Source organism: Camelus bactrianus, chromosome 15, assembly GCF_048773025.1.
Source record: "Camelus bactrianus isolate YW-2024 breed Bactrian camel chromosome 15, ASM4877302v1, whole genome shotgun sequence".
Classification (NCBI taxonomy): Eukaryota; Metazoa; Chordata; class Mammalia; order Artiodactyla; family Camelidae; genus Camelus; species Camelus bactrianus.
Window position 1 is genome coordinate 67054409 of NC_133553.1, and position 23781 is coordinate 67078189.

Consider the following 23781-nt stretch of genomic DNA (forward strand, 5'->3'; position numbering starts at 1 on the left):
CCAGTCTCTTTCATAAATTCCTCTCCCCACTGCCAGCACCTGGTTCCTTAGCTCAGGGCAGCCTCCCTGTGTCGCACCCCTCCTGTCACTCCTCCCCTCCCACGGATAGCTTTACCTCTGAGGGGCTGCACAGGTGCAGGGCCTGTATGTATATATATGTATATGTGTATTTTTTATATGAGGGATGTTCACCTTGGCTCACTTGTAAATAAAGACCCTTGCAGATCCCTTTGTGAAAAAAAAAAGATTTATATGGAATCACAAAGTCTCAGAATTGCCAAAGTGATATTGAAAAAGAATGAAGCTGGAGGAATAACCCTCCCAGACCAGACAATATTACAGAGCTACAGGCAACATAATAGCATGAAATTGGCATAAAAACAGACATATGCGGCTCAGTGTAACAGAATAGAGAGAACAGAAATAAATCCACAGACCTGTGGTCAATTAATCTTTGACAGAGGAGACAGGAACATACAATAGAGAAAAGACAGTCTCTTCAGCAAGTGGTGTTGGGTAAACTGGACAGCAGCATGTAAATCAATGAAGATAGAACTCTCCCTTACCCCATACACAAAAATAAACTCCAGATGGCTTAAAGACTTAAATATAAGACAAGACATGATAAAATCTCCTAGAAGAAAATACAGGCAAAAGATTTTCTGACAAATCTTAGCAACGTTCTCTTAGGGCAGTCTACCCAAGCAATGGAAATAAGAGCAAAAATAAACAAATGGGATCTAATTAAACTCATAAGCATTTGCACAGCAAAGGAAATCAGAAGCAAAACGTAACGACAACCTACAGAATGGGAGGAAATATTTGCAAATGATGCGACTGACAAAGCTTAATTTCCAGAATATATAAACAGGACATACAATTTAATAACAACAAGAACAAAAAGACAACACAATCCAAAGATGGGCAGGGCACCTAAACAAGCAATTCTCCAATGAAGACATACAAATGGCCAATAGACATAAGAAAAAATGCTAAATATCACTAATTCTAAGAGAAATGAAAATCAAAACTACAATGACATATCATCTCACACCAGTCAGAACGGCCATCTTTCAAAAGTCCACAAACCATAAATGCTGGAGAGGGTGTGGAGAAAAGGGAACCCTCCTACACTGCTAGTGGGAATGTAGTTTGGCGTAGCCATTACTGAAAACAGTATGGAAATCCCTCAAAAAACTAAAAATAGACTTACCCAATGATCCAGCAATCCCACTTCTGGCTATATATCTGGAGGGAGCTCTAATGTGGAAAGATACCTGCACCCTAAAGTTTATAGCACCACTATATACAATAGTCAAGACTTGGGAGCAACCTAAATGTAGCAACATTTGACTGGATTAAAAAACGGTGGTATATTTATACAATGGAATACTACTCTGCCATGAAAAAGAATAAAATAATGTCATTTGCAGCAACACGGATGGTTGCTAGAGATCATCATTCTAGGTGAAGTAAGCCAGGAAAAGAAAGAAAAATACCATATATCACTCATATGTGGAATCTTAAAACAAGAAAGGACACTATGAACTCATCAACAAAACAGAAACAGACTCACAGACACAGTAAACAATCTTATGGTTACCAGGGAAAGGGGGTGGGGAAAGATAAATTTGGGAGTTTGAGATTTACAAATGTAAGTCACTATATATAAAGATAGATTTTTTAAAAAAGTTTCTTCTGTATAGCACAGAGACCTATGCTCAATATCTTGTAATAACCTATTAATGGAAAAACTGCTACAGCCACCACTTGAAGCAGCAAGAGATAAAAGAGGAGAATTAGTTATCCTGGGCCAGAACCCAGTTCTTCACAAGTCCTTGTCTGCTGCCCCGAGAACACTGAGTCCTCGACCCAGGAACAGGATGACATGAATACACATTTCCAGTGTCCTGGGGCAGCAGAGGCCGCCCCCAGGACAGGCCACAGGAGAGATGGGAACAAATGCATCTGCTCCTGCAGGGCAACCCCCCTTACCTGGCTGCCACTGCCCCCTGACAGCACCGTGCCCACCTCCCTGGAGCCAACTCACCTGGAAACAAGTGTCCCAGGAAACTGGGGCAGTGGTGGGGAGAGGGGAGCTGCCCCTGACAAGCTGGTATATTTGCACCCATCTCCTCTGCAATATGGCCTGGGGGTGGCCTCTGCTGCCCCAGCTTTGCTGGAGGCACCTCCCCATGTCAGCCTGCTCCCTGAGGCAGGTGGGGTGTGGTCAGTGGGCGGTGGTGGTGGGTTAGGGGAGCTGCCCTGTATGAACCTGTGGATTTGCTTCAATCTTCCCCACGTCCTGTCTAGGGGGCGGCCTCTGCTGCCCCAGGTTCCTGGAATGCACGTCTCCCTGTCAGCCTGATGCCAGGAGGCTGCTCGGGGTGGTCAGGGGGCAGTGGCAGCAGCAGCGGGTGTAAGGCGGCTGCCCCTCCGAGCCTGTCAATTTGCTCGCATCTCCCCTGCAGTGCGGCCTGGGGGCAGCTTCTGCCACCCCAGGTTCACAGGACTCAGGTTACTTGTCAGTCTGCTCCCAGAAGGCTGGGGCTGTGAGGTCAGGGGGCGGCAGTAGCAGCTGTAGCCGGGAGAGGAGCTGCCCTGGGAAAGTCAGTGGACTTGCTCCCATTGCCCCCGCATCCTGGCCTGGGAGCGGCCTCTGCTGCCCCAGCTTCACAGAACGCACTTCTCCCTGTCAGCCTGCATCTGGGAGGTGGGCGCGGTGTGTTCTGAGGGTGGCAGCAGTGGCCCAGGGATTTGTCCCCATTTCCCGCTGTCACTGCTGCTGTCCCACCACACTGACTGCACCGCGCCTGCCTCCCAGGAGCAGGCTGATCTGTAACCTGTACCCCGCCAACCTGGGGCAGTAGAGGCCATCCTAGGCCAGGCTGCGGGGGAGATGGGAGCAAGATGACCAGAGTGGTGCATCCGGGGCAGGCCCCCTATACCTGCCTCCGTCCCCACTCCCCCACGCCCCCCCAACCCCTGACCTCACTGCACAGGCCTCCTGGGAGCAAGCTAACCAGGAGACATGCCTCTGGGGAACGTGGGGAAGCAGATGCTGCCTCCAAGTCAAGCCTCAGGGGAGATGGAAACAAACCCAGGGGCTCACACCAGGAAGCCCCCCTCCCAACGCGGCAGCCTCAGCCCCCTGACCACACCGCGGGCAAGGATCCCTGGAAGCTGGCCCACCTGGGGATGTGCCTCCAGCGAACCTGTGCAGCAGAGGCCACCCCCAGGCCAGGCCGCGGGGAAGGTGGGAACAAATCCACCGACTCTCACAGGGCAGCTCCCCTTATCCCGGCTCCACAGCTGTCACACCTGCCATCATCCCGGCTGCTCCCTGACTGGACCACACGGGCCTCTAGGGAGCAATCTCACCTAAAGACAAACCTGAGGCAGCACAGGCCGCCCCCAGGCCAGGCAGCAGGGGAGATGGGTGCAAGTGACTGGCTCCCAAGGGGCAGCCCCCCTCCCCTCACCACCACCTCCAAGGCTACGGCCTCTGCCATCTTCCCTGCCCCCTGGCCACACTGCACCCGTGGTCTTACTAAAGTGGGTATACAGGAAACATGTCTCAACATAATAAAAGCTATTTATACTTACAGTCACCATAATACCCCACCAAGGGAGCTGAAAGCCTTTCTGCTAAAATCTGGAACAAGACAAGGATGCCCACTCTCACCACTTCTATTCAATATAGTATTGGAAGTCCTGGCCATAGCAATTAACAACGAAAAGAAAGAAAAGGGATCCACCTTGGAAGAGGAGAGGTAAAACTGTCATTATATGTGAATGACATGATGCTATATATAGAAAACCCTAAAGGCTCCACACAAAAACTACTAGAGCTAATAAAAGAAATCAGCAAGGCAGCAGGACACAACAGCAACACACAGACATCAGCGGCATTTCTTTACACAAAAGTAATAATTCCTTTTAAAACTGCACCCCCCAAAATAAAATACTTAGGAAGTAACTTTCCTGACTCAGGAAGTTAAAGACTTACACGCGGAGACCTACAAAACACTGACTAAGGAAATTAAAGAGGACTTAAAGAAATGGAAAGATATCCCATGTTCTTGCATTGGAAGAATTAATATTGTCCAATACTGCCCAAAGCAATCTACAGATTTAATGCAAACCCTATCATATCACATTTTTCACAAAAGTACAACAAATCAACCTAAAATTTATATGGAATCACAAAACACCCAGAATTACCAAAGCATTATTTTAGAAAAAGACCGAAACTGGAGGAATAACCCTCGCAGACTTCAGACCGTACTACAGAGCTACAGTCATCCACGGTATTGGTATAAAAACAGACGTATGGATCAATGGAACAGACTAGAGAGCCCAGAAATAAACCCACATACTTTTGGTCAATTAATCTCTGTCAAAGGAGGCAAGAACATACAATGGAGTAAAGACACTCTCCTCAGCAAATGCTGTAGGGAAAACTGGACAGCTGCATGTAAATCAATGAAGTTAGAACACTCCCTCACCCCATACACAAAAATAAATTCAAAATGGCTTAAAGACTTAAGACAAGACACTATAAACCTCTTAGAAGAAAACATAGGCAAAACATTATCTGACATACATCTCAGCAATGTTCTCCTAGGGCAGTCTACCCAAGCAATAGAAATAAAAGCAAAAAACAAACAAACAAATGGGACCTAACTAAATGTACAAGCTTTTGCACAGCAAAGGAAACGAGAAGCAAAACAAAAAACAACCTCTGAAATGGGAGAAAATATTTGTAAATGATGCAACTGACAAAGGGTTAATTTCCAAGATACATAAACAGCTCATACAATGGAATAACCAAAAAAAAAAGCAACCCAATCCAAAAATGGGTATTAGATCTAAACAAGCATTTCTCCAATGAAGACATACAAATGGCCAACAGGCACATGAAAAAATAATCACTATCACTAATTACCAGAGAAATGCAAATCAAAACTACGAGGTATCACCTCACACCAGTCAGAATGGCCATCATTCAAACGTCCACAAAGGAGAAATGCTGCAGATTGTGTGGAGAAAAGGGGACCCTCCTATACTGTCGGTGGGAATGTAGTTTGGTGCAGCCACTGTGGAAAACAGTAGGGAGATTTCTCAAAAGACTAAAACTAGACTTGCCAAAAGCTTCTGATCTCGGGGGCAGGCCGACCAAGCTCCCAAAGGCCCAGGTCTCGCCCGTTATTCCGACCTGGAGGGCCCGGGGCGGCCTCCACCCGCCAGGCAGGTCCACCTGCGCAGGACGGCCATGGCCTGAGGGCCGGCCCGGAGGTGCTGCGGGGTCTGCCCGACGCCCTCCCACCTCCCATGGCTGCATCCGCTTTCCCCCATCCGTGTGTGAGCGGCAGTGAAGACGCGGGGCTCAGGGACTGCTAACGTGGGGGGAGGGAGCACCATGACCCAGGGCTGCGCGCCCCGCCCCGCCTCAGGGTCCTAACGGGCTGCCCGCCCGGGCCTCAGCTACACACCCGTGCGCCTCCCTAGGGGCGCAGCCCCGGCCTCACCCGCGGGTCCCTGACCTGCGCGCCCCCACCAACGCCCCCTTACCTGCCCGGCGGCCGTACCGGAGGCGACGGCAAGCGACGGCCCAAACCCCGGGCCGCGTTCCTCCTCAGGGAGCTGGTCCGTGAGCGCCCGGCTCCCGCCAGCTTCCACACGCCCTGGGCGGGGCGCGGCGTCCGCGCCCCTCCCCCTCCCGCCCGCCCGCGGCGCGGACGCTCGGATGGGGGATGGGGGATGGGGATGGGGGATGGGGGTGGGGCAGCCCCACCCCGCCCATCCGCTGCTGGCCTAGGCCGGCTGGGTCCCCGTCCCCAAAGCAGCACTCCCCCAGCACCGTCCGGGCCCAGCACCCAGCTAGATCCAGCACCAGCCCCGAGCCAGGCCACACGCCTCAGCCCCGCTCCCCCCCTGCTTGCCTCCCCGCACCGTCCCTGCCCCCTCAGTGCTTAATTGTGTATTTTTATACGCGTAGACGTCTTAGCCAGTGGCCTTCACGTTGGCGCTCACCTCGGGGCACACGGAGACTGCGCAGGGCCCGTGGGCACAGGGAACGCGGGAGACGGGATTTCCAGATCTCCGTTTCCCACGTGTGTTCCTCCTCAGAGCAGACCCGTGACATGAGGCTGTCCTCTGTCTGCTAGCCTTTCCTGGGGGCTTCTTTCACACTCGAATAAAAGCACCACCAAATCATCTTCATCATCTGCACTACGCTGCCCCACAATGTAAGGATAATGATCTAATTTGAAATATGGATGTTGATACGGTGTAGTTAGTAAGTCTGATGAGCAGTAAATACTTTTGTAGATTAGGTGATTTCCATTTTTTTCGCTTTTAGCAAAACTGAAGGGGGATCTAATGACACAGTTACCTGAATTTATAATAAGAGTAGTAATTATTTATCATTATATATTAATTACTTTTAAAATCACATAGCTATCACCAAAATAAAAAGTTATAATAATAATAGTTCATTACTTTATAAATAATACTTTATTATTGTTTTTTTTGATGATAGGTCACTATATTATTTTTTCACCTCTGTCTTGGAAGGAATATAGAATTCTGTTACATTGCTATAAAACATCTCTTTCTTGCCCTCTCTAGTTTTTATAAAAATCAGCTTTCTTAGCACCTATGTCTTTAAAAAGGAACGCTGAAATACAATTTGATGTTGAACTACGTCATTCCAGAAACGAGAAATAGTCATTCTATGAGTGAACTAATTCTTAAAAGCCTTGCCCATATATTGGGATGCATTTCAAACAAAATTTTACTTTCATGTTTTAAATTAACAAATTCATAATATATTTCATATTTTGATCAATGTGTACCAAAATGAAACTCAATCTAAGAAATTAATATAGGATTGTGTTACTTAAAATTTAAAAATAAATTTAAGCACAAATTTTTGTTGTAGAAACTTACATAAAAATATATTAATACATGAGTAAAAATATTTGGAACTGGATCACTGGCCCTGAAGTTACAGTCTTGGTCTAGGTCCCTGGCACTGAATACACACCCTGGGCTGGGTCACTCGCCCTGAAGACACATCCTTAGTCTCAGTCACTGGCCCTGAACGTACACCCTGGGCTGGGTCACTGGCTGTCAAGACACACCCTGGGGTGCTCCAGGGGACTGAGGAAGGGTCAGTGAGCTGGAGGGGGCGTGGTTAGGCGCCAGTTTTAAGTCCCATAGGGGAAGCCAGTGGCTTGGTCAGTGAGTGTTCTGACTTGTGGATCTAGACCAGAAGGAGGCAGTCTTCACATCAAACATTATCCTCCAGACTTTCTGGCAAAGCTTCCGAGAACTTGGAATTCTCCACTTACAGATTAATTCTCTGGGTTTAAGCACTGGCCCCTGCTTCACATTTGTAAACACTGCAGAAGTAATGGCACCACCACAGTCCGCTGGCGTCCACAGGGCTGGTACATAAAACATCAGAGACCAGCTCCCACATACCTGCAAGGGGCTTCGGTGGGGCTTCGCGGGACCCAAACTCCTGAGCAGGAACTGGCTTCCACGTCGGAGGCTCTCTGCAAACTGAAAGAGCAGGTGGGGCGATGGGCATCCAAGGGGGCTGAGCTGACAGATCCCAGCTCTGGGCCGGGGAGACACATGGCCTCGTGTGCGCTTGCATGACCCTGCACAGCCATGGACAGGCCGCTACGTGTCTCCAAAGCACTGATTCCTCTGCCCTCCTGGGGAAGGGCTGAAATGTGCCGTGACAAAGCCCTGGTCAGGTGAGGGCCACCCAGGAGATGGAGGCCACACCACCAGCACGGCCGCATCCTTGTGGTCGCACAGGGGGTCCTGACCCCGCAGAGCTGCGTGAACACTGTGGGGGGGGGCAGCCCAGAGTAAGGGCAGGGGGACAGAAGAGGTGCATGTGGCATGTGTGTGTGATAGGGTTTGTGTGTATGTGTGCGCATGTCTGTGTGCATGTGTGTGGCATGTGCGTGGCATGTGCATACGTGTACACGGTTGTGCGTGTGTTGATGAGGAGGGAGGTACAAATAGCAAACCCTGGCTCTTCAGTGTGGCTGAAGACGACCCCTCCGGCTATCCCTGGCAGCCAGTCTTGGGTCTGAGTCTTTTTTCTTTGCTTTGCTTTTTTTGAATTGACGTATAGTTGATTTACAATGTTGTATTAATTTCAGGTGTAGAGCAAAGTGATTCAGTTATACATGTATATATATTCTTTTTCATATTCTTCTCCATTATAAAAGCATCTCCTGTGGTTGCAATCCCACAGCTGGGACAGTGCTGCACCAGGAGCACCCACCCCTCTTACCCAGGCAGCCCTGGCACCCCCTTCCCCTCTCCCTCCCTCACCGTGTCCTTCACCAGCAGCGAGTGCTGGCCTCTGTTCCAGCAGAGTGGCATGTCCTTAAATTTGCCAAATTGCTACAAATCAGTCAATAATCACTTCTGTTTGCATTTCCAATTATGAAGGAAGTGAATTTTACCTACAGAGCAATTCATCAAGTCGAAATTCCCCTGGAGAAATGTTACTGACTTGAAGGCTCTCACCTTCCAAGGGAGACCTGGGGCCAGGGAAGCCGCAGGAGTGATGCGCTGAGGGTGGCAGTCGGACCCCTAGAAGCTGGTTTTCTGCTGTCTGGCTGTGGGAGCATGGCCCTCATGGTCTTCATACATTTCTTTACCACATTGATAATCAAAGGGGACGAGCCGGGAGGGAGCCTGCCGCCCCAGCAGGCGCACCATGTTCTCACCACCTCTGGTGGAAGCCCAGAGAGGGACAGCCTGGAGCGACCTCGCTGCCACCCCAACCCTGTGGACATTCTGGTCACTGCCCAGTGTGGTCCATCTCCCACGCCCAGTGTGCCCAGCTCCTGCCCAAACACTAACGGTCACCACCAACCCTGAGGGATGGGTCTCAGGGTCCGTTCCAGGGCCATCCTGTGGCAGCGCCTGCAGCTGCCCAAACAAAGCACCCCAGATCAGCCCCTTGAATGGAGAAGTCTCCCCTCTCATGGCTCCGGAGGCTGGAAGCCCGAGATCCAGGGTGGCTCCAGGAGGCTGCATGGGAGGGTGCACCCCAGGACCCTCACCCAGCTCCTGGGGCTCTGCTGGCGTCTTCAGTGTTTCCTGGCTTTTGGACGCCTCACCAGGTGCCTGCTTTTGTGTTAACCCGGCGTCTCCCTGCGTGAGCATCTGTGTCCAAATTCCCCTTAAGACCCTGGTCACATTGGATCAGGGCCACTGACTCCCGGACGACCTCGTCTTCACTCCACCAGGTCTATCTGCATAACCCAGCTCTCAACTTGTCCGTTCCCCAACGTTAATGTAAGTGCTGCTGCATCTTGTGGATGTGGTTGACGTCCCGTGGATGTGCGGTGACCCTTGGTAAAGAAAATGCATCCCCCGGGCGAAGAAGAGGAGGCAGAGTATGAGGAGGAACTTTGTGGCCCCATCTCTGCAGACTTGGCAGTGTGATGCTCGGCTGCCTCCCTGAGAGGTGACCTGGGCTTCCTCTGTCCTGTAGTTGAGGAAACTGAGGCTCAAAGAGTCTAACCAGCCTGTCCAAGACCTCCCCCCACCACCCCAGACAATTAAGACCAGCCTTAAAAGCAGCCAAGAGGGAGACCCTCCACGGTGACCACAGGGTGGGTTTGCGAGATTATCCCGCAGAGGGGAGATGATGGATTCACAGGATTGAGAACCACAGGGGAGCTTCTGTGGAAGAATGACGGGCAAGTTTGTCTACAGGGCCTGGTGCCCTGACTGGTTTGTTGAGTGGTGGCTGCTGAGTGGCACCATGATGTCACTGGAGGATTCTGTGTGTGGCTTCTTCTCCAGTCTGGTCCAATTTAGGTTTCAGTAACACGCCTTTCCTCATACGTAAAGCCCTCAGTGAAGACAGATTCTAAAGTTAACTTGAAAACAGAGTTCAAACAGCGATCAGACCCCTAGTTTGCTGCGGTTGGAGGGCTGTGATGGGGGAGGTGTGTCCTGGAGGCTCCGTGCTCGGAAGACCCACACGTGGTACCATTTTTAATGAGCGAATGGATGGACGGGCCAAGGTGATTCCCAGTGCAGACTTAGAGATGGGCTGCGCTCCTACACACTTAAAAGGGGAGGGGGCATCACTCAGTGGCAGAGCGCGTGCTTGGCATGAAGTCCCGGGTTCAACCTCCAGTACCTCCATTAAGGGGATTTTAAAAAACTGCCCCAGAGTTAGCTGCTCACCAAGCTGCTATGACATGTCACCTTGTCAGCTTCACAACTCACTGAGGTCAGGGTTATTTTTCCCTTCGACAGATGAGGAAACTGAGGCTTAGGACATTATATAATGTTCCTTCGAGGAGTTGCTAGTGACCGGGCTCAGAGCCTGTATCCCCGCCCTGGCCTCGCTTCCATCCCTCCATCCTGACTTCTGCCCTTATGAGCTGTCAGCTTCCTTTTGGGGCAAATTTTTTCCACCCTTAGCTTCATGATTCAAAAGCCCTTCTTCCAAATAGATTCCTCATCCATGGAAGCAGTCTCCTGGGAAGCCAAGCTCAGGAGATGGTCTTGAGCTTGGAGGGTTTTAGGCATTAGGCTGTGTTTGTCACTGGGTACCACGTGATGCGTTTGACCTCCCTGCACCTGTCGGGCAGTTCTTGCACAGGATCAGGGCTTTTTTGCTTCTTCTCCTGGGGCAACAGCAAGAGGAAAGGACACACAGTCAGTACAATTACCATGGGTTGAGCTGGTGACCCCGGTGACGTGCACCGATCCAGATCATCCCACCCCCATGTCACAGTGTTGTCACATGGTTTGCCTCCCCCTGGGATAATGTAACACTGTGGGGTCTGACGTTTCTCCTTGCTCTGTCTAGGTGGTATTCAGGGACACAGGACCCCAGCCTAGGCAATCAGTCCAGGTCATCCCTCCCCTTGCCCTGTGACAGATTTGGGTGGGAGTCTGTCGACAGTGGCTCACATTTGCTGGGCTCTTCCCAGGTGCACCAAGCACTGCCCTGAGCTCCCAGTCTGCCCACGTGTGTCTGAGCCTCACATCTGCCCTGTGCAGTAGGTACCTTCCCTTTTTTATAGATGAAGCCCAGGGAGGTTGAGTAATTTGCCCAAAGACACAGAGCAGAGATGTGACCCTGAGAAGTCAATTAGAGCTTGAGTTCTTAGCCACCCTACTCTAGGGCCATCGAATTAGTGGATGGCATGACTCCAGGGTCCACCTGCAGAAAAGACTGTCATTCTTCTTGTTCATCTCAATGTGAGAGGCTGTGAGGCTGGAGCCGGCTCATCCATCCTGCCATCACCACAGGACAGCTGCAGCTCCCTGGCTGGAGCTGGCAGAGGGAGAGCAGGGCTGAGACAAAGGTTCTGAGTGCCTTGTTTGTGTCTTGGTTATAATTCTGCCTTATGCTGAATCCATGCCAAGATTTTCAGTTGCACGCGCCAATAAATTCCCATTTTTGCTTAAGACGGTTCCTATCAAGTTTTGTCACTTTCAATAGAAAGAATGTTAATGGAGTCAATATTTTCTCATTTTTATGACTTAAATAGAATGTGAAATCTGAAGATAAAGTTGGCTTTTTTAATCAAGATAGAAGCTGAAAACAAAGAGAAACTGAACAAGCTGTTCAGCATCTTGGGACAACCTCCCTAACGACAGTCAGATCGTGCTGCCCCCGCCTGCAGCCTTAGACGCGTGCTGCGCGTTTGCCTCTGGTGTTAGCTTTGGCAGCCCCACCCCTCGGATAAGCAGGAGGGGGGCTGCAGCTTCACGTGCCCTTTCCCCTCACTGATACCTGCTAGTTCCCTTAGCACCTCCTGGTCAGATTTCAGAGAAAACTTGGACACATTTTAAAACTTCAGACTTGGATGTCAGCAGGAGTCTGGAACAAGAAAACAGGTAATATGAGCGAGAAATAGTCAGCAGAAACAAATGCCAAGCTCTATTCTTTACAGACAGTGAGCATGGTGCCTGAAGACCAGCCTTTTCAACCGGTGAGAGAAAATGAGATAGCGGGCCACTGCCGCGAAGGAGCCCTACCTGCAGGGGACCAAAATGTTCAATGCTGCTTGTTATTAAATCGTCATTCCTCATTTGTGCTCCCAACACACACATTACTGTCTCCAAACTGTTTCATCCACCGCCAATTAATGTGTTTTAGAATTTCCCCCCAACTATCAACACGGATGAGTTGATTAGAGCATTAAAGTTTTTCCTCTCCTTTTGACATCCGCTAAATCAAATTTGTTTTAAGTCATTGATTTAAATGAGAGATGGCTGCCCTCCAACAAGTCCCAATTTCACAGGGAAAAATAATTGGAAAAGTTATTTATCTTAACGTCAATTAAGGCTGGCTAATTAGACATAACTTTAGTGGTTTGGACTTTTTGAACTCGAGGCACTTGAGTCCCACAATGATCTTTATAATTTTGAAAGAGTTTTGAGGAACAAGAAGTGGGAAAGTGTAGGGAATTTGGGGCTTGGCAGACCCTGCTTCCTTTCCAATTTCATCAGTTGGCGATGGTGTCTCTTTTCTCCTCTGCTCCTGCCAGTAACGTTGTTGCATTCTTACTGGGAGGTACTGTTAGCAGTGGTAACAATGCATGCGATACTAATGGGAAGTAACAGTCCCCACAGCCTGTTCCACTTGCTTGCTCTGTAAATCGGGTAGAATTCTGGGCACTTTTCACGTAATGTCACATTTAATCCTTACAGCAAATCATTGCTCCTTATTATGGAAGAATATTGTCACTCAGTCCAAATCCCACAAGCAGCAAGGGACAAAGCCAGGATTCAAACCTGCATTGGCTTTCTCATATCATGCTGTTGGGTTGGTGTTAAAGGCCAGCCATGGATGCAGAACGTGGCTCTGACACCAAGGGGCAGTCACTTGACCCTAAGGGTCAACCATCTCATCTACAAAGCAAAGACACCTCGTGTCTGGTTCATGGGGCTATTGTGAACACTGGAGCACTCATGTATTTAACAGGGTCTGACATGGGGACAGTAGTCAACATATGTGAACAAATGTATGGATATGACTGAAGATTGCTCCCACGATCATAAAGACGAAGGTGCAGTTGAAGTTTGTAACTAGTTGGCTTTGAGTTGATGAAAAAGGAGATAATCCTGAGTAGACCTGGGTTATAGACACACAGACAGATGGATGATGGACAGATAGAGATTGATTCTGTCGGCACACATAGTTAAATATTTAACTCTTAACTAGTCCCCTGAGTGGCAAGCTATATTGTATATTACTTTTACATTGCTGTGTGACAAGTTACCACAAACTCAGCATCTTAAAACAACACAGATCTTGCATTTTCTGGGGGCCAGGGGTCTGGGTATGAGTTCACTGGGTCCCCTGCTCGGGGTCTCACCAGGCTGACATCAAGGTGTTGGTGCAGCCACAGTATCACCTGAGGCTCAGGGATCTCTTCCAAGCTCACTGGTTGGCTGGATTCTGTTTCTTGTGATTATAGGACTGAGGCCCTTGGTCCCTAAAGTCCACATGACACCCCCTGCCACGTGCCCCCCACTACAAGGCAGCTGGCTTCCTTCCAGGCCAGCAGAGAGTATCTCTTGCTTCTCTTCTCTTTTAAGGGATCGCCTGATTAGGCCAGGCTCACCAAGGACAATATCCTTTTGGATTAATCGAAGTCAGCTGGTTTGGACTTTAATTGTACCTTCAAAATCTGTTCACTTTTGTCATATAACATAACACTGATCACCCAGGGGAGTGATGTCTCATCATGTTATGTCCACATTCAAGGGGAGGGATATGTAGATTGTGTCTACAGGGCATTGGAATTGTGGGAACCTTCTTAGTGTTCTGCCTCCCACCTATTAGGAAAAACTTGAGTTCATTTTTTTCTCCTTTGATAATTTCTAGTTTTGAGAGTTTCTAATACCAGTTTAAAAAAAAAAAAGACACGAGGTTTCCGTGCACACCTGTGAAAAGGGAATAAATATCTTCTATTTGGGGTGCTTTTGGTTATAGGTTATGACAAAACCTAACTCAGGTTATGTAATAATAAAGGAAATCCAGAAGAAGGTGGTTTACAGGAATAGCTTGATCAAGGATCCAGTTACACTTCTCTGTGATAATCTTGACTCTCCCCTTCTCCATGTGAAGGCAGACTTCCCTCACGATGGGCAAACTATTGCAGGAAGTCTGTGTGCACATCTGACCAGCCACAGTGCAAGCAGGGGCTTCTCTTTATCCAACCAGCTAGCGAAAAAATGTCTCTGAGTTAATCAGTCCCTGGCGCCAGGACAACTCCATGCACTGATTGACCACTGCCTGAGCTTCTGCTCATTTCTGAGCTCATCTCTGTGGCATGGTGGGTGGGAATCATACAGCCTGACACAGACAGCTGAGGGCTCACTCCTGAGCCCTGAGCCCTGAGCTGGTGGGTGGAATGAATCAACCCCACCCAAACAAGCTTTGCTACAAAATGGGGAGGGTGTCGTGGTTGTTTGGAAGATGTCTGTCATGCCCAAACATGCCACCAAGATGTTGCTGAATTATGGGACTCAGCAGCTCTTACAGTGGTTACCAAGCTGCTCAGCACTGGGCCGGGTGCTAAGGTAGAAATGAAAGACATAGACCTTGCCCTGCAGGGGTCCCAACTTCCTGGGGAGATGAGTCCCAGCTGCAAAATTCTACCAGGAAAGTGTGAGCTCACACGGAGACACACTACATGAAGCCCCTCCTGACACCAGGACACACTCAGTTAATATGGGGAATGAGTTTGCAGGACCATAGAGAAAGTGAGGAGAGGAGGAGAGGTGGTCCAGACCCTCCTCACTCCACCATCCATGCATTTATACAACAGCACTTAGTCCCCGCTTCCTGTGGAAAGTCTGTATCAGTTAGCTAAGCTGCGTAACAAATGACCCCACACATGGCAACTTACATCACCATCTGTTGATTGCCTCACAGTTTTCATAGGTCAGGAGTCTGGGCCACAGCTTATCCAGATTCTCCCCTCTGAGTTTCACAAGGCTGCATCCCAGGTGTCAATTGGGCTGTGTCCCTTTGTGGAGCTCGAGGTCCTCTTAGAAGCACACACTCTGTTACAGAACTCAGTTTCTTGCTGTTGTAGGACTAAGGGGTCCTTGTTTTCTTAGTTGCTCGTGGCCGGGGCTTCTCAGTGCCTTGAGGCCATCTATGAATTCCTTGCCACATGGCTCACAACATGGCAGGTTCCTCTGTTAAAGCCAATGGGAGAGCATCTCTGTGGCTCTGCATCTCCCTGGATCCTCTTTTTTCCTGATCCCTAGACCTGCTTTTCAAAGGGCTTGCCTGATTAGGCCAGGCCCATCCACACTTAAGCACAGGGAATTATAAAGGGGTGTACCAATCAGGGGCCAGGAATCCTGAAGGCCATCTTCAAACTCCTCCCCACACAAAGTCTGTCCCATAACGTTCCTCTAGCTTAGGAAAGCTTCTAGAGTGAATGGAGACTTAAAATCAACTTTCTTTTTAAAGAGGCAACCCTCTGGGAGCCACACTGGTGGGTAGTGATGAAGATGCAGACATTCGAGGCTGGGGTGTCCTGCTTACCAGGATGATTGCAGGGGCAGGGGGAGCATGATGGTGGCTCCATGCAGATGCTGGGCGAGGACAGCTCAGCACAGTCCTGCTGGGACAGGTGTTCGAACTCCATTCTCTGTGGGTCCCCATCCTCAAACCTTGCACCTTCTGCAAGGTTCACAGAAAGCCTCTGCTTGGCAGCCCACAGGGCCTCCCTGCCACCCTCCCATTTTGCACTTGGGGGAGCCGCAACTTGCCCTTGGCCTTGCTGTGGATTTCCCAGGGCAGAGTCTGGTGCTGGGTGGGCTCAGGGGGGCCTCAGCCCCCGCAGAAGCCCTGCTGAGATCAGGGGGCATTGTCCTGCGGAGTCCACGTCCAGCTTGCTGATGGCCACGCTAGGCAGTCGGCTGTTGAGTTTGAAAAGATGAATGAGCCCCACGCAGACCAGCCCAGTCCATTTCCCCGTTCCTTTCCCCGCAGCGGCCTGCAGAGAGAGGGCTCCCAGTCTGCAGGGGGAGCAAGGAGAGTGGGAACAGGTTAAAGGCGTCCTTCTCCCTTTATTAAAAACAACGCTTCTCATTCATTTTGAAGGAAATGGGAGCTGTCTTGAGGTTCCTATTCTGACACCTTGTGATTTTTCTCTGTTAAGAAATTGAAAAATATGCAAATGCCCTGCGTAGAACTAGGCACACTGTTTTTTGGTTTTTTTTTTTTAATGGGTTGGTTCTGATGAAGACTGATTTTGTTCAAAGGGAGCTGGTTTTCTCGAGCCCTGGGTCTGTTACCATTCTTCTGCCTTAAATGAGTTTCTGCCGTATCTCAGACCTCTTCTGCGGGAGATTGCAGGGGGAGAGGGCTGATTACAACCAGTGACTTTGACCCCAGCTCTTTCATACCGTTAGCTCCTCACCAGGAGCTCCCCTTGGGCCCAGCTGAGTGGCTCGGCATCCACAGCAGAGGAAGGGACCTTGTTTCGGTGCTTACAGAGTGCCTGTGACTCAGCGGTTTCAGACCCCTTTGGACTAATGTGCACTCTGTCCCCTGAGCACAAGCAGACTGTCAGCTGCCAAAGGGGGACTCCGAAGGGAACTGCGTGGCTCATAATGTGCATGTGTGTGCACACACACAGCAACGCAAACACGTGTGCACGTGTGGCGCACACACACACACACACACACTCTTTGCCTCAACCACCAGGATCATGACTGAAATTAATGGGCACATCTGGCAGCCACATGGAAGCCCCAGAGTCCAGGTTTCCCGGGAGGGAAACCCATCATCATCCAGCAAACATGCCTCCTCCCTTCTTCCTTCCCTCCCCCACTTCGTTCTTTCCGTTCTACTTGTATCAGCCAGGATAGACTAGGTTCTGCTGCTATAACAAGTAGCCCTCAGATTGTAGTGGCTCAGCTTAACCGAAGTCCTTCCTCATTCATTAAAGGGCCCTTGCAGGCTGGTAGAGGGCCCACGTAACTGTCACTCCTCGGGGAGGAACACTGGTGAGTCCGTGCCCCAGCGCAGCTCCCATGGTCATGGAAGCAGAGGGCGCGTGGAGAATCACACGTGGGCTTGGGAGCGTCTCCCCAGAGTTCATACGCACTTCCTAGCCTACGTGCATCGGCCAATCACCCTGAACTGAGATGGACCAGGAACCAGTGGCCCTACCGCCTGCCCTGGAGGAAAACTGGAAGTCTTTGATGACCAGCAGGAGGAAGTGCCTCCCCTCCTGTGTCAGTCTGCCAGATCTGTCACAACGAAGCTCCACAAGTCGGGGCTTCAACAACCATGTGTGGACTCGCCGCTCTGGAGGCTGGAAAGCTGAGTGCAGGATGCGTTTGCTCCCTTGCCCTCTGCCTCCATCATCACACAGCCTCTTCTCTCTGTGCATATGTCTGTGTCCACATTCCCCCTTTTTGTAAGGACACCAGTCATGTTGGATCAGGGCTCTACTCTAATGACCTCACCTTAACCTGGCCATCTTCAAAGGCCCTGTTTCTAAAGAAGGCCACAGTCCCAGGCACTGGGGGTTAGGACCTCAACACCGTTTAGGGGGCACAATTCACCCCACAGCACCCCCCTGCTCCGCAGACCCGCAGTCAGCGTGGGCTCCCCCTGGAGCTGTATCTCTCTTGATCTTCAGATTGAAAACACAGTCAGTTCTGCTCCAACAGAGAAGAGTCTATGAAAACACGTGCAGATGATAAGAATGTGCCTGATGGTTCATCTGCAGTCTGTGACCTAGCCCTGAGCTTTGACCTCTGACCCCCAGGGGTGGATGGCAGATCTGGTGCTTAGGGTGTGTCCTTCGGGTCAGAGCTGTTACCCATCTCTTAGGCAAGTGTGGACCAGCGGCCGGGGCCTCCACAGCACTGGCACCAGGGACAGGTCATCAGAGTTTCCCTTGTTCTCTAAGATCCTCAGGAAGAAAGATACCCAGAGGGCGTGCAGTGCATGGTGGGGGGGCTCTTCCAGGACCTGTGTACGTCAGTTCAGTCCCCCTAGCTGCATGGTCTGCCCTGGGCCGCACTCCACAGGGGGTGCCTAGAGCCGGTCTGCCGGACCACTGAAGACCCCCCTAGCCGGACCCCAGGCAGCACACAGAGCAGCCTCCGTCTCCGCCACCTGCCCACCTACTCAGTCCACAGATGTCTGCTGAGTCCACCAGGCACTGGTCTCTGTGCTGGGAAATAGCAGTGAACACAACACACACACACACACACACACACACACACCCCTATGTGTATGTGTATATATATATATATGCAGAGAGAGAGGGTGATTGTAGGAACTGGCTGGCGTGGTTATGAAGGCCACATCCCACGGTCTGCCATCCACAAGCCAGACACCCGGAAAAACCGGGTGGTACCATTCAGTCCAAGTCCTGAGACCTGAGAACAGCGGGGCTGCGGGTGTAAGTCCCGAGTCTGAAGGCTGGAGAAATGGGAGCTCCAGTGTCCAAGGGCAGGAAAAGATGGACATCCTGGCTCAAGAAGGGAGACAACGTGCCCTTCCTTTGCCTTTTTGCTCCATTCCCCAAAAGTTTGAAGTCCACCCACAGAGGTGGTGGGGTGTCTCCCTTCTCTGACTGAATCAAATGCCAACCTCTTCCAGAAACTGCCCCCCACGGACACCCCCTGGAATAAGGTTTCCCCAGCTACCTGGGTAGACCTCAGGCCCATCAAGGAGACACGTGAAGTCACCCATCGCATCACTGTGGGGCACACTCTGCCATGACATTGCCTTAGGGAGACTAACGGCGGGGGGGGGGGGGGCTGCGAGGTGCCAGGGCTCTTCTACAGGGAGCTCCGGAGGGGCTGCCCTGAGGACACGGCATCTAAGGAAAGGCTGGAAGAAGGCCATGTGCGGGGGTGGAGCCCACCCAGAGAGCATGTCTGAGGGGCTAGTCTTCCCACCTGCCCCACGGAGCCCCTGGGGCAGAGATGCACGCCCAGCTCCTCCAAGGGGCGTCCTGTTGTCTCCCCTTGTGTCCAGCCCATATGTGGTCAGCCTTTGTTCTGGAAGAGTGCCCCTGGTCCGGGCAACTGTGGCTAGAGCTGCGGACTCGGTGTGAGCTCCCGTGGCACAGGGCAGAGCCCTCCTGGCATCTCCCTGGGTGCCCCGTGCTGTGGACAGGCCTCCGAAGCCCCTGGGCACCTCCCACAGTCACCAGGCGTGTCCAGCAAACGTCCACTCTGCCCAGGGCTGCCTGGTAGAATCGCAACAGGAGCTGGGTGTGAAATTTCACACTTTCCAGCAGCAGCGTTGAAAACTGGCAAAAAGTAAATGTGAAATGAAAACATTTAGTCCAACAGACACCGAGTATGATCACCTGAGCATATAGTCAGATAAAGGCTTTGAGCTGGCCCACATGGCTTTTGCATCCTAAGCCTTCGAAATCTGGCACATGTCCGTGCAGGCTGGCCTCTGCTTCAGGGCTCAGTCTGGAGGTGTTGTCTTTGAAAACCAGTCTTGTGGTCGCTATTCTTTCTATATCTTCTGTCAGATGATGGAGCATCTTGTAGAAATGGCCTTGGGCTAAAGCAGAGACTCAACACAGAGTCCCGCGAGGGTGACGTGAGCTCCTGCTGGAGGGGTTGCAGCGCAAGCCTGGCCTGTGTCGGGCTGGTGGCTTCAAGGGACAAGAATCCATCAGTCACTGCTTCCCACCGTGGAGTTCTATGCTCACTTTGTCTAAAGAAGGCCAGCAACACGCACCCGCACCACCTTCCACGTGTGCCCCCAGCAGACATTAATAAATGATTGCGGCACAAATCCCACCCTCAGGACTCTTCCCACTAGAATGGTTCAAGTAGCCACCTCCTGTTTGCTGAAATGAAGCCTACTTTTTATCCCAAATCCACACGGATTATTATTATAGAACACAGCAGACACTCCTATCAGAATTGCTAATAAGTCAGGCACAATTCTAAACACTTTTTTTCTCTTCACTCATCCAATCCTCTCAACACCAGGAGGTACCATTTGGTCTGTGTTGCAGATGGGGTACTGGGGCCAGAGGGTTTAAATACTGGTCCCGAGTCCTGCAACTAGCAGGAGGTAAAGACGGGTTTGAACCCTGGACTCAGAGACTCTGCTCTGAACCGTCGGGGCAGACTCGGGCCTGGAGCAAGGCCATTGGAAGAGGATGTACTGTCCCCCCCAGGGAGCCTGGGGCTCCTCTCGGCCTCCGCATCCTGGGAAAGCCCGCAGGTGCCGGGATGGACCCAACTTCCAGCTTCGTGAGTAGAGAGCGTGGAGTTTGGAGACGTGTGCTTGGGAAATCTCTCAATGTTCCAAGTCCTCAGTTTCCCTTATCTATGGATAAGAGATTAAAATCCCTACCCTCTGGGGCTCTTAAGCGAGTGAAATAAAATAAAGCACACCGAGGACCCGATGTTGCCTGCCTTGACAGGCACTCCCCTTCCCCGGGAACAGCTTGCTGGGCGAGTGGCCGCACAGACACGCAAGCCAGTACTGAGAAGGGCCCCGCGGTTGGTGTAATCCCCTGCTGTTGTGAAATTCTTGACAATTTATAGCAAGGACCCCACATTTTCCTTTTACCCTGAGCCCTGCAAGTTAGGAAGCCAGCCTGCTTCTCCGACAGAAAATGGGCTTCCTGGGGCCAGTACCGACTGTCCATTCTTGCCGTTTTCCAGGCTGCGTGTCAGGCCCATGCGAGGAAGGCCAGGGATGGAGGAGAGAGGGCCGGGCCGGCGGCCCCTCAGGAGGGAGGTGCTGGCGCGTGGAGGAGTGACCCCTCAGTTGTGCTGTTTAGGGGACACTGTGCCTCGTTGTCGCATGGACAGCACCTCCACATCAGGCTCAGCATTAAGAGCTCAGTGTCCTGATCGCAGCTCATCCTCCAGACAGCCCTGCAGGCTGGCGTGATGGTCCCAACTTGCAGATGAAGAAACTAAGGCTTGGCAGTGACCCCCAGCCCGAGGTCAGGCAGCGGGCGGCCGGACCAGAGCGCGAGCCCCCAGCTGCGCCGCCCCCGAGATGCCAACAGTCCCGAGACCGGAACGAGCTGGTGAACAGAGCGTCGTGTGCGGGAGCCCCTTGTTCACACAGGCTGAGCCAGGCGGCTCTCAGGTGTCCCGTAGCAGGCTGTTCTCGAGCAAATAAAGTAACAGGAAAACTAGGAGAGGAAACGGGAGATTCAGGAATCCTGAGTAATAAATGGGACTCGAAGGGACAAACTGCACCAGACATTCTTTGTCGCTTGTTCCCACCCAACGGGATTTCAAAAAAACAAGCGATGATTAGACACAGTTGGTGCTGTATATTTAGACTCGTAAAGTGTTTGATAGCATCTTGCGGAGTTTTTACTGGCAGAATTATTTAAATTGGCTGTGACTGGAGCTCGTCACAAAGATTGAAGGCTGGATCACTGCCTGGGAATTGAGGGTCATAATAAATGGCAAAGAGAGAGCTGCGGCAGGCCGGCACTTTGAGGTTTGCAGAAGCTCCACGTCTTAGTTAACTTCTCCGTCGATAGTTAAAGTAGGTCAGTGTTCGGGAAAGGAGGTCGCAGTGGATACACTTGGAAACAGAGGTAGATCAGACATTAACCACCACCCCAACAACTGGGACATCACCACCACCACTGCCACCGCTGCAACCCTGCAACACAACACCACCAACTGCCAACACCAGCACCACCACTGCATCACCCACACCTATACAACAGCACCGACAATAATCACCACCACCACCAGAGCAACCTCAACCATCACAACCATCACAACTATCACAACTACAACAACGTCCGCTACTACAAAATCAACAGCTGTGACCATCACAACCACTACCAAGGCCATAATGACAGCTGCAACAACAACCACAAAAAATCAGCAGCTGCAACCACTACCACGTCAACAACCACTACAGACACCACCACCACTGCAACCCTGCAAGACTATCAACCACCACCACCACCACTGCATCACTGACACTTACACAACAGAACTGACAGTGGTCACCACCACTGCCAGAACAACCACAACCATCACTGCCATTACAACAACCGCAATACCTACCACCACCACCACCTCGACCCTGCAAAAGTAACATGAATAGTAACCACAACCACCACAAGAACAGCCATCACCATCATCATCGCAACAACCACAAAATCAACAGCTGCGACCATCACAACTACCATAACAACATTCTGTGTCGGCAGTCACTACATAAACCACCACCACTGCCACCACAAGCACCACCATAAACAACAGCCACTACAGCAACATCAACCACTTCAACCACCTCCACCACAGCAGCCACATCAATGACCACAACAAGCACCACCACCATAACAGCATGTGCCACCACCATGAGCAACAGCCACCGCAAAACAGCACCAACAACCCCTACAACCACCTCCACTATCACCACGCTGACAACCACCACCACCACCACGAGGAGCCTGGCTTGGAGATCAGGATGGATCTGCCCAGACACAGCTCTGGTTGTGCTTTGTTCTGTCTTTGAATCTGGCTTCTGGCAAAACAGACTCCAGCCCATGACTGTCGGGCAGTGAGGAAGGGCTGGTCCAGTCTGCTCTCATCCACCTCCAGATTTGGGTCCCGGACAAAAATGAGACCAGTCTCTCCACCTCTGTGACACCAGCATCCGACTTGGAGTAGGTGCTCAGACATTTTTCTGCATTAACGAACAATGGGGAAGTGAAGAGGGATTCTGCAAAGGGAGGCGCTCAGACAAGTGCCCTCTCGGGCTTAAGGCTGTCCTGCTGGTTGGTGCGTAGTGATGCATTCGCTCTACGGAGGCTGACTTCCAGCCTTCTCCTCGATGTGCGAGCATCTGTGATAACTCTGTTCCCTAGAACACAGAGTGGTTAACAAAGCACTTCCTGCTGTGCTCAGTGTCTCATCCTCATGACAACTGGGGGTGGGGCATGGAGCTGAAATCCTCACTGCCCGGTTTTACTCACCAGGAAATAGAGACACAGAGAGGGAACTGATCTGCCCGGGTCTCATGGGAAATCAGTGATGAGGCGGGGTCCAGCCTCTACCTCCTGATGCAAAATCACATTCGTTCTCCGTCTCCCCCATTGCCCCTGAGAGCTCACAGTGAGATCAAGCCCCAGACCACCTCAACAGTTCCTCCAATGTTTTCTAACTCTTCAGTTTTTCCCTACTTAAATAATTCAAGGGTTTCTCGAGGATTGCACTGGGGTATGTTTTTATACAATTCTCAGGAGACACTGTAACTGTGATGGTCAAACCCCTGATCCTGTCCCCTCCAGCGTCCCCCCATCACACCTCCTTCCTTGCCCGGGGGCGCTGGAGTGGCCAGTGGGTGTGGCCATGGGGAAGCTGAGTTGGGGGTGCACTGGGGATGGCAGGGTGTGTTTCCATGTCTGGTGCGAGCATAGATCCTCAGACTCCTGCTGCCCACGGATCCACTCGCCTGAAGATGCAGGAGTGGGGGTTATAGCTTGAGATGAGAATGTCTTCTCATGCCCAGTGCTGGATTATGTATTGGGTGGAGGAGAAACAAAGAGTCAAAACTAGCATGCAGTGGATTCTTCCAAACAGGGGGCATGAGAATGCTTGGTTCCCTGCGTGTGCTCGTGAAAACAGAAGCTCTCAGGAACATACTCAGAAGTACTGTGTATACATTTACAAACACACTACACATTTTTTTCTTTCATGGTGGAAACTGCAAAATAGACTTTTCCAGAACTATGTCTACAAGGCACAAAC

General features: G+C 51.0%; 1 long non-coding RNA gene across 1 annotated transcript in view; it reads right to left on the minus strand.

The window, feature by feature from the left end:
* Positions 1-5706, minus strand: part of LOC141573414 (uncharacterized) — a 28566-nt gene extending 22860 nt beyond the window's left edge. Inside the window, exon 1 of the long non-coding RNA XR_012499105.1 lies at positions 5575-5706. This is a non-coding gene — a long non-coding RNA (uncharacterized LOC141573414). The remainder of the gene's footprint in view (positions 1-5574) is intronic.
* Positions 5707-23781: the final 18075 nt, after the last annotated feature.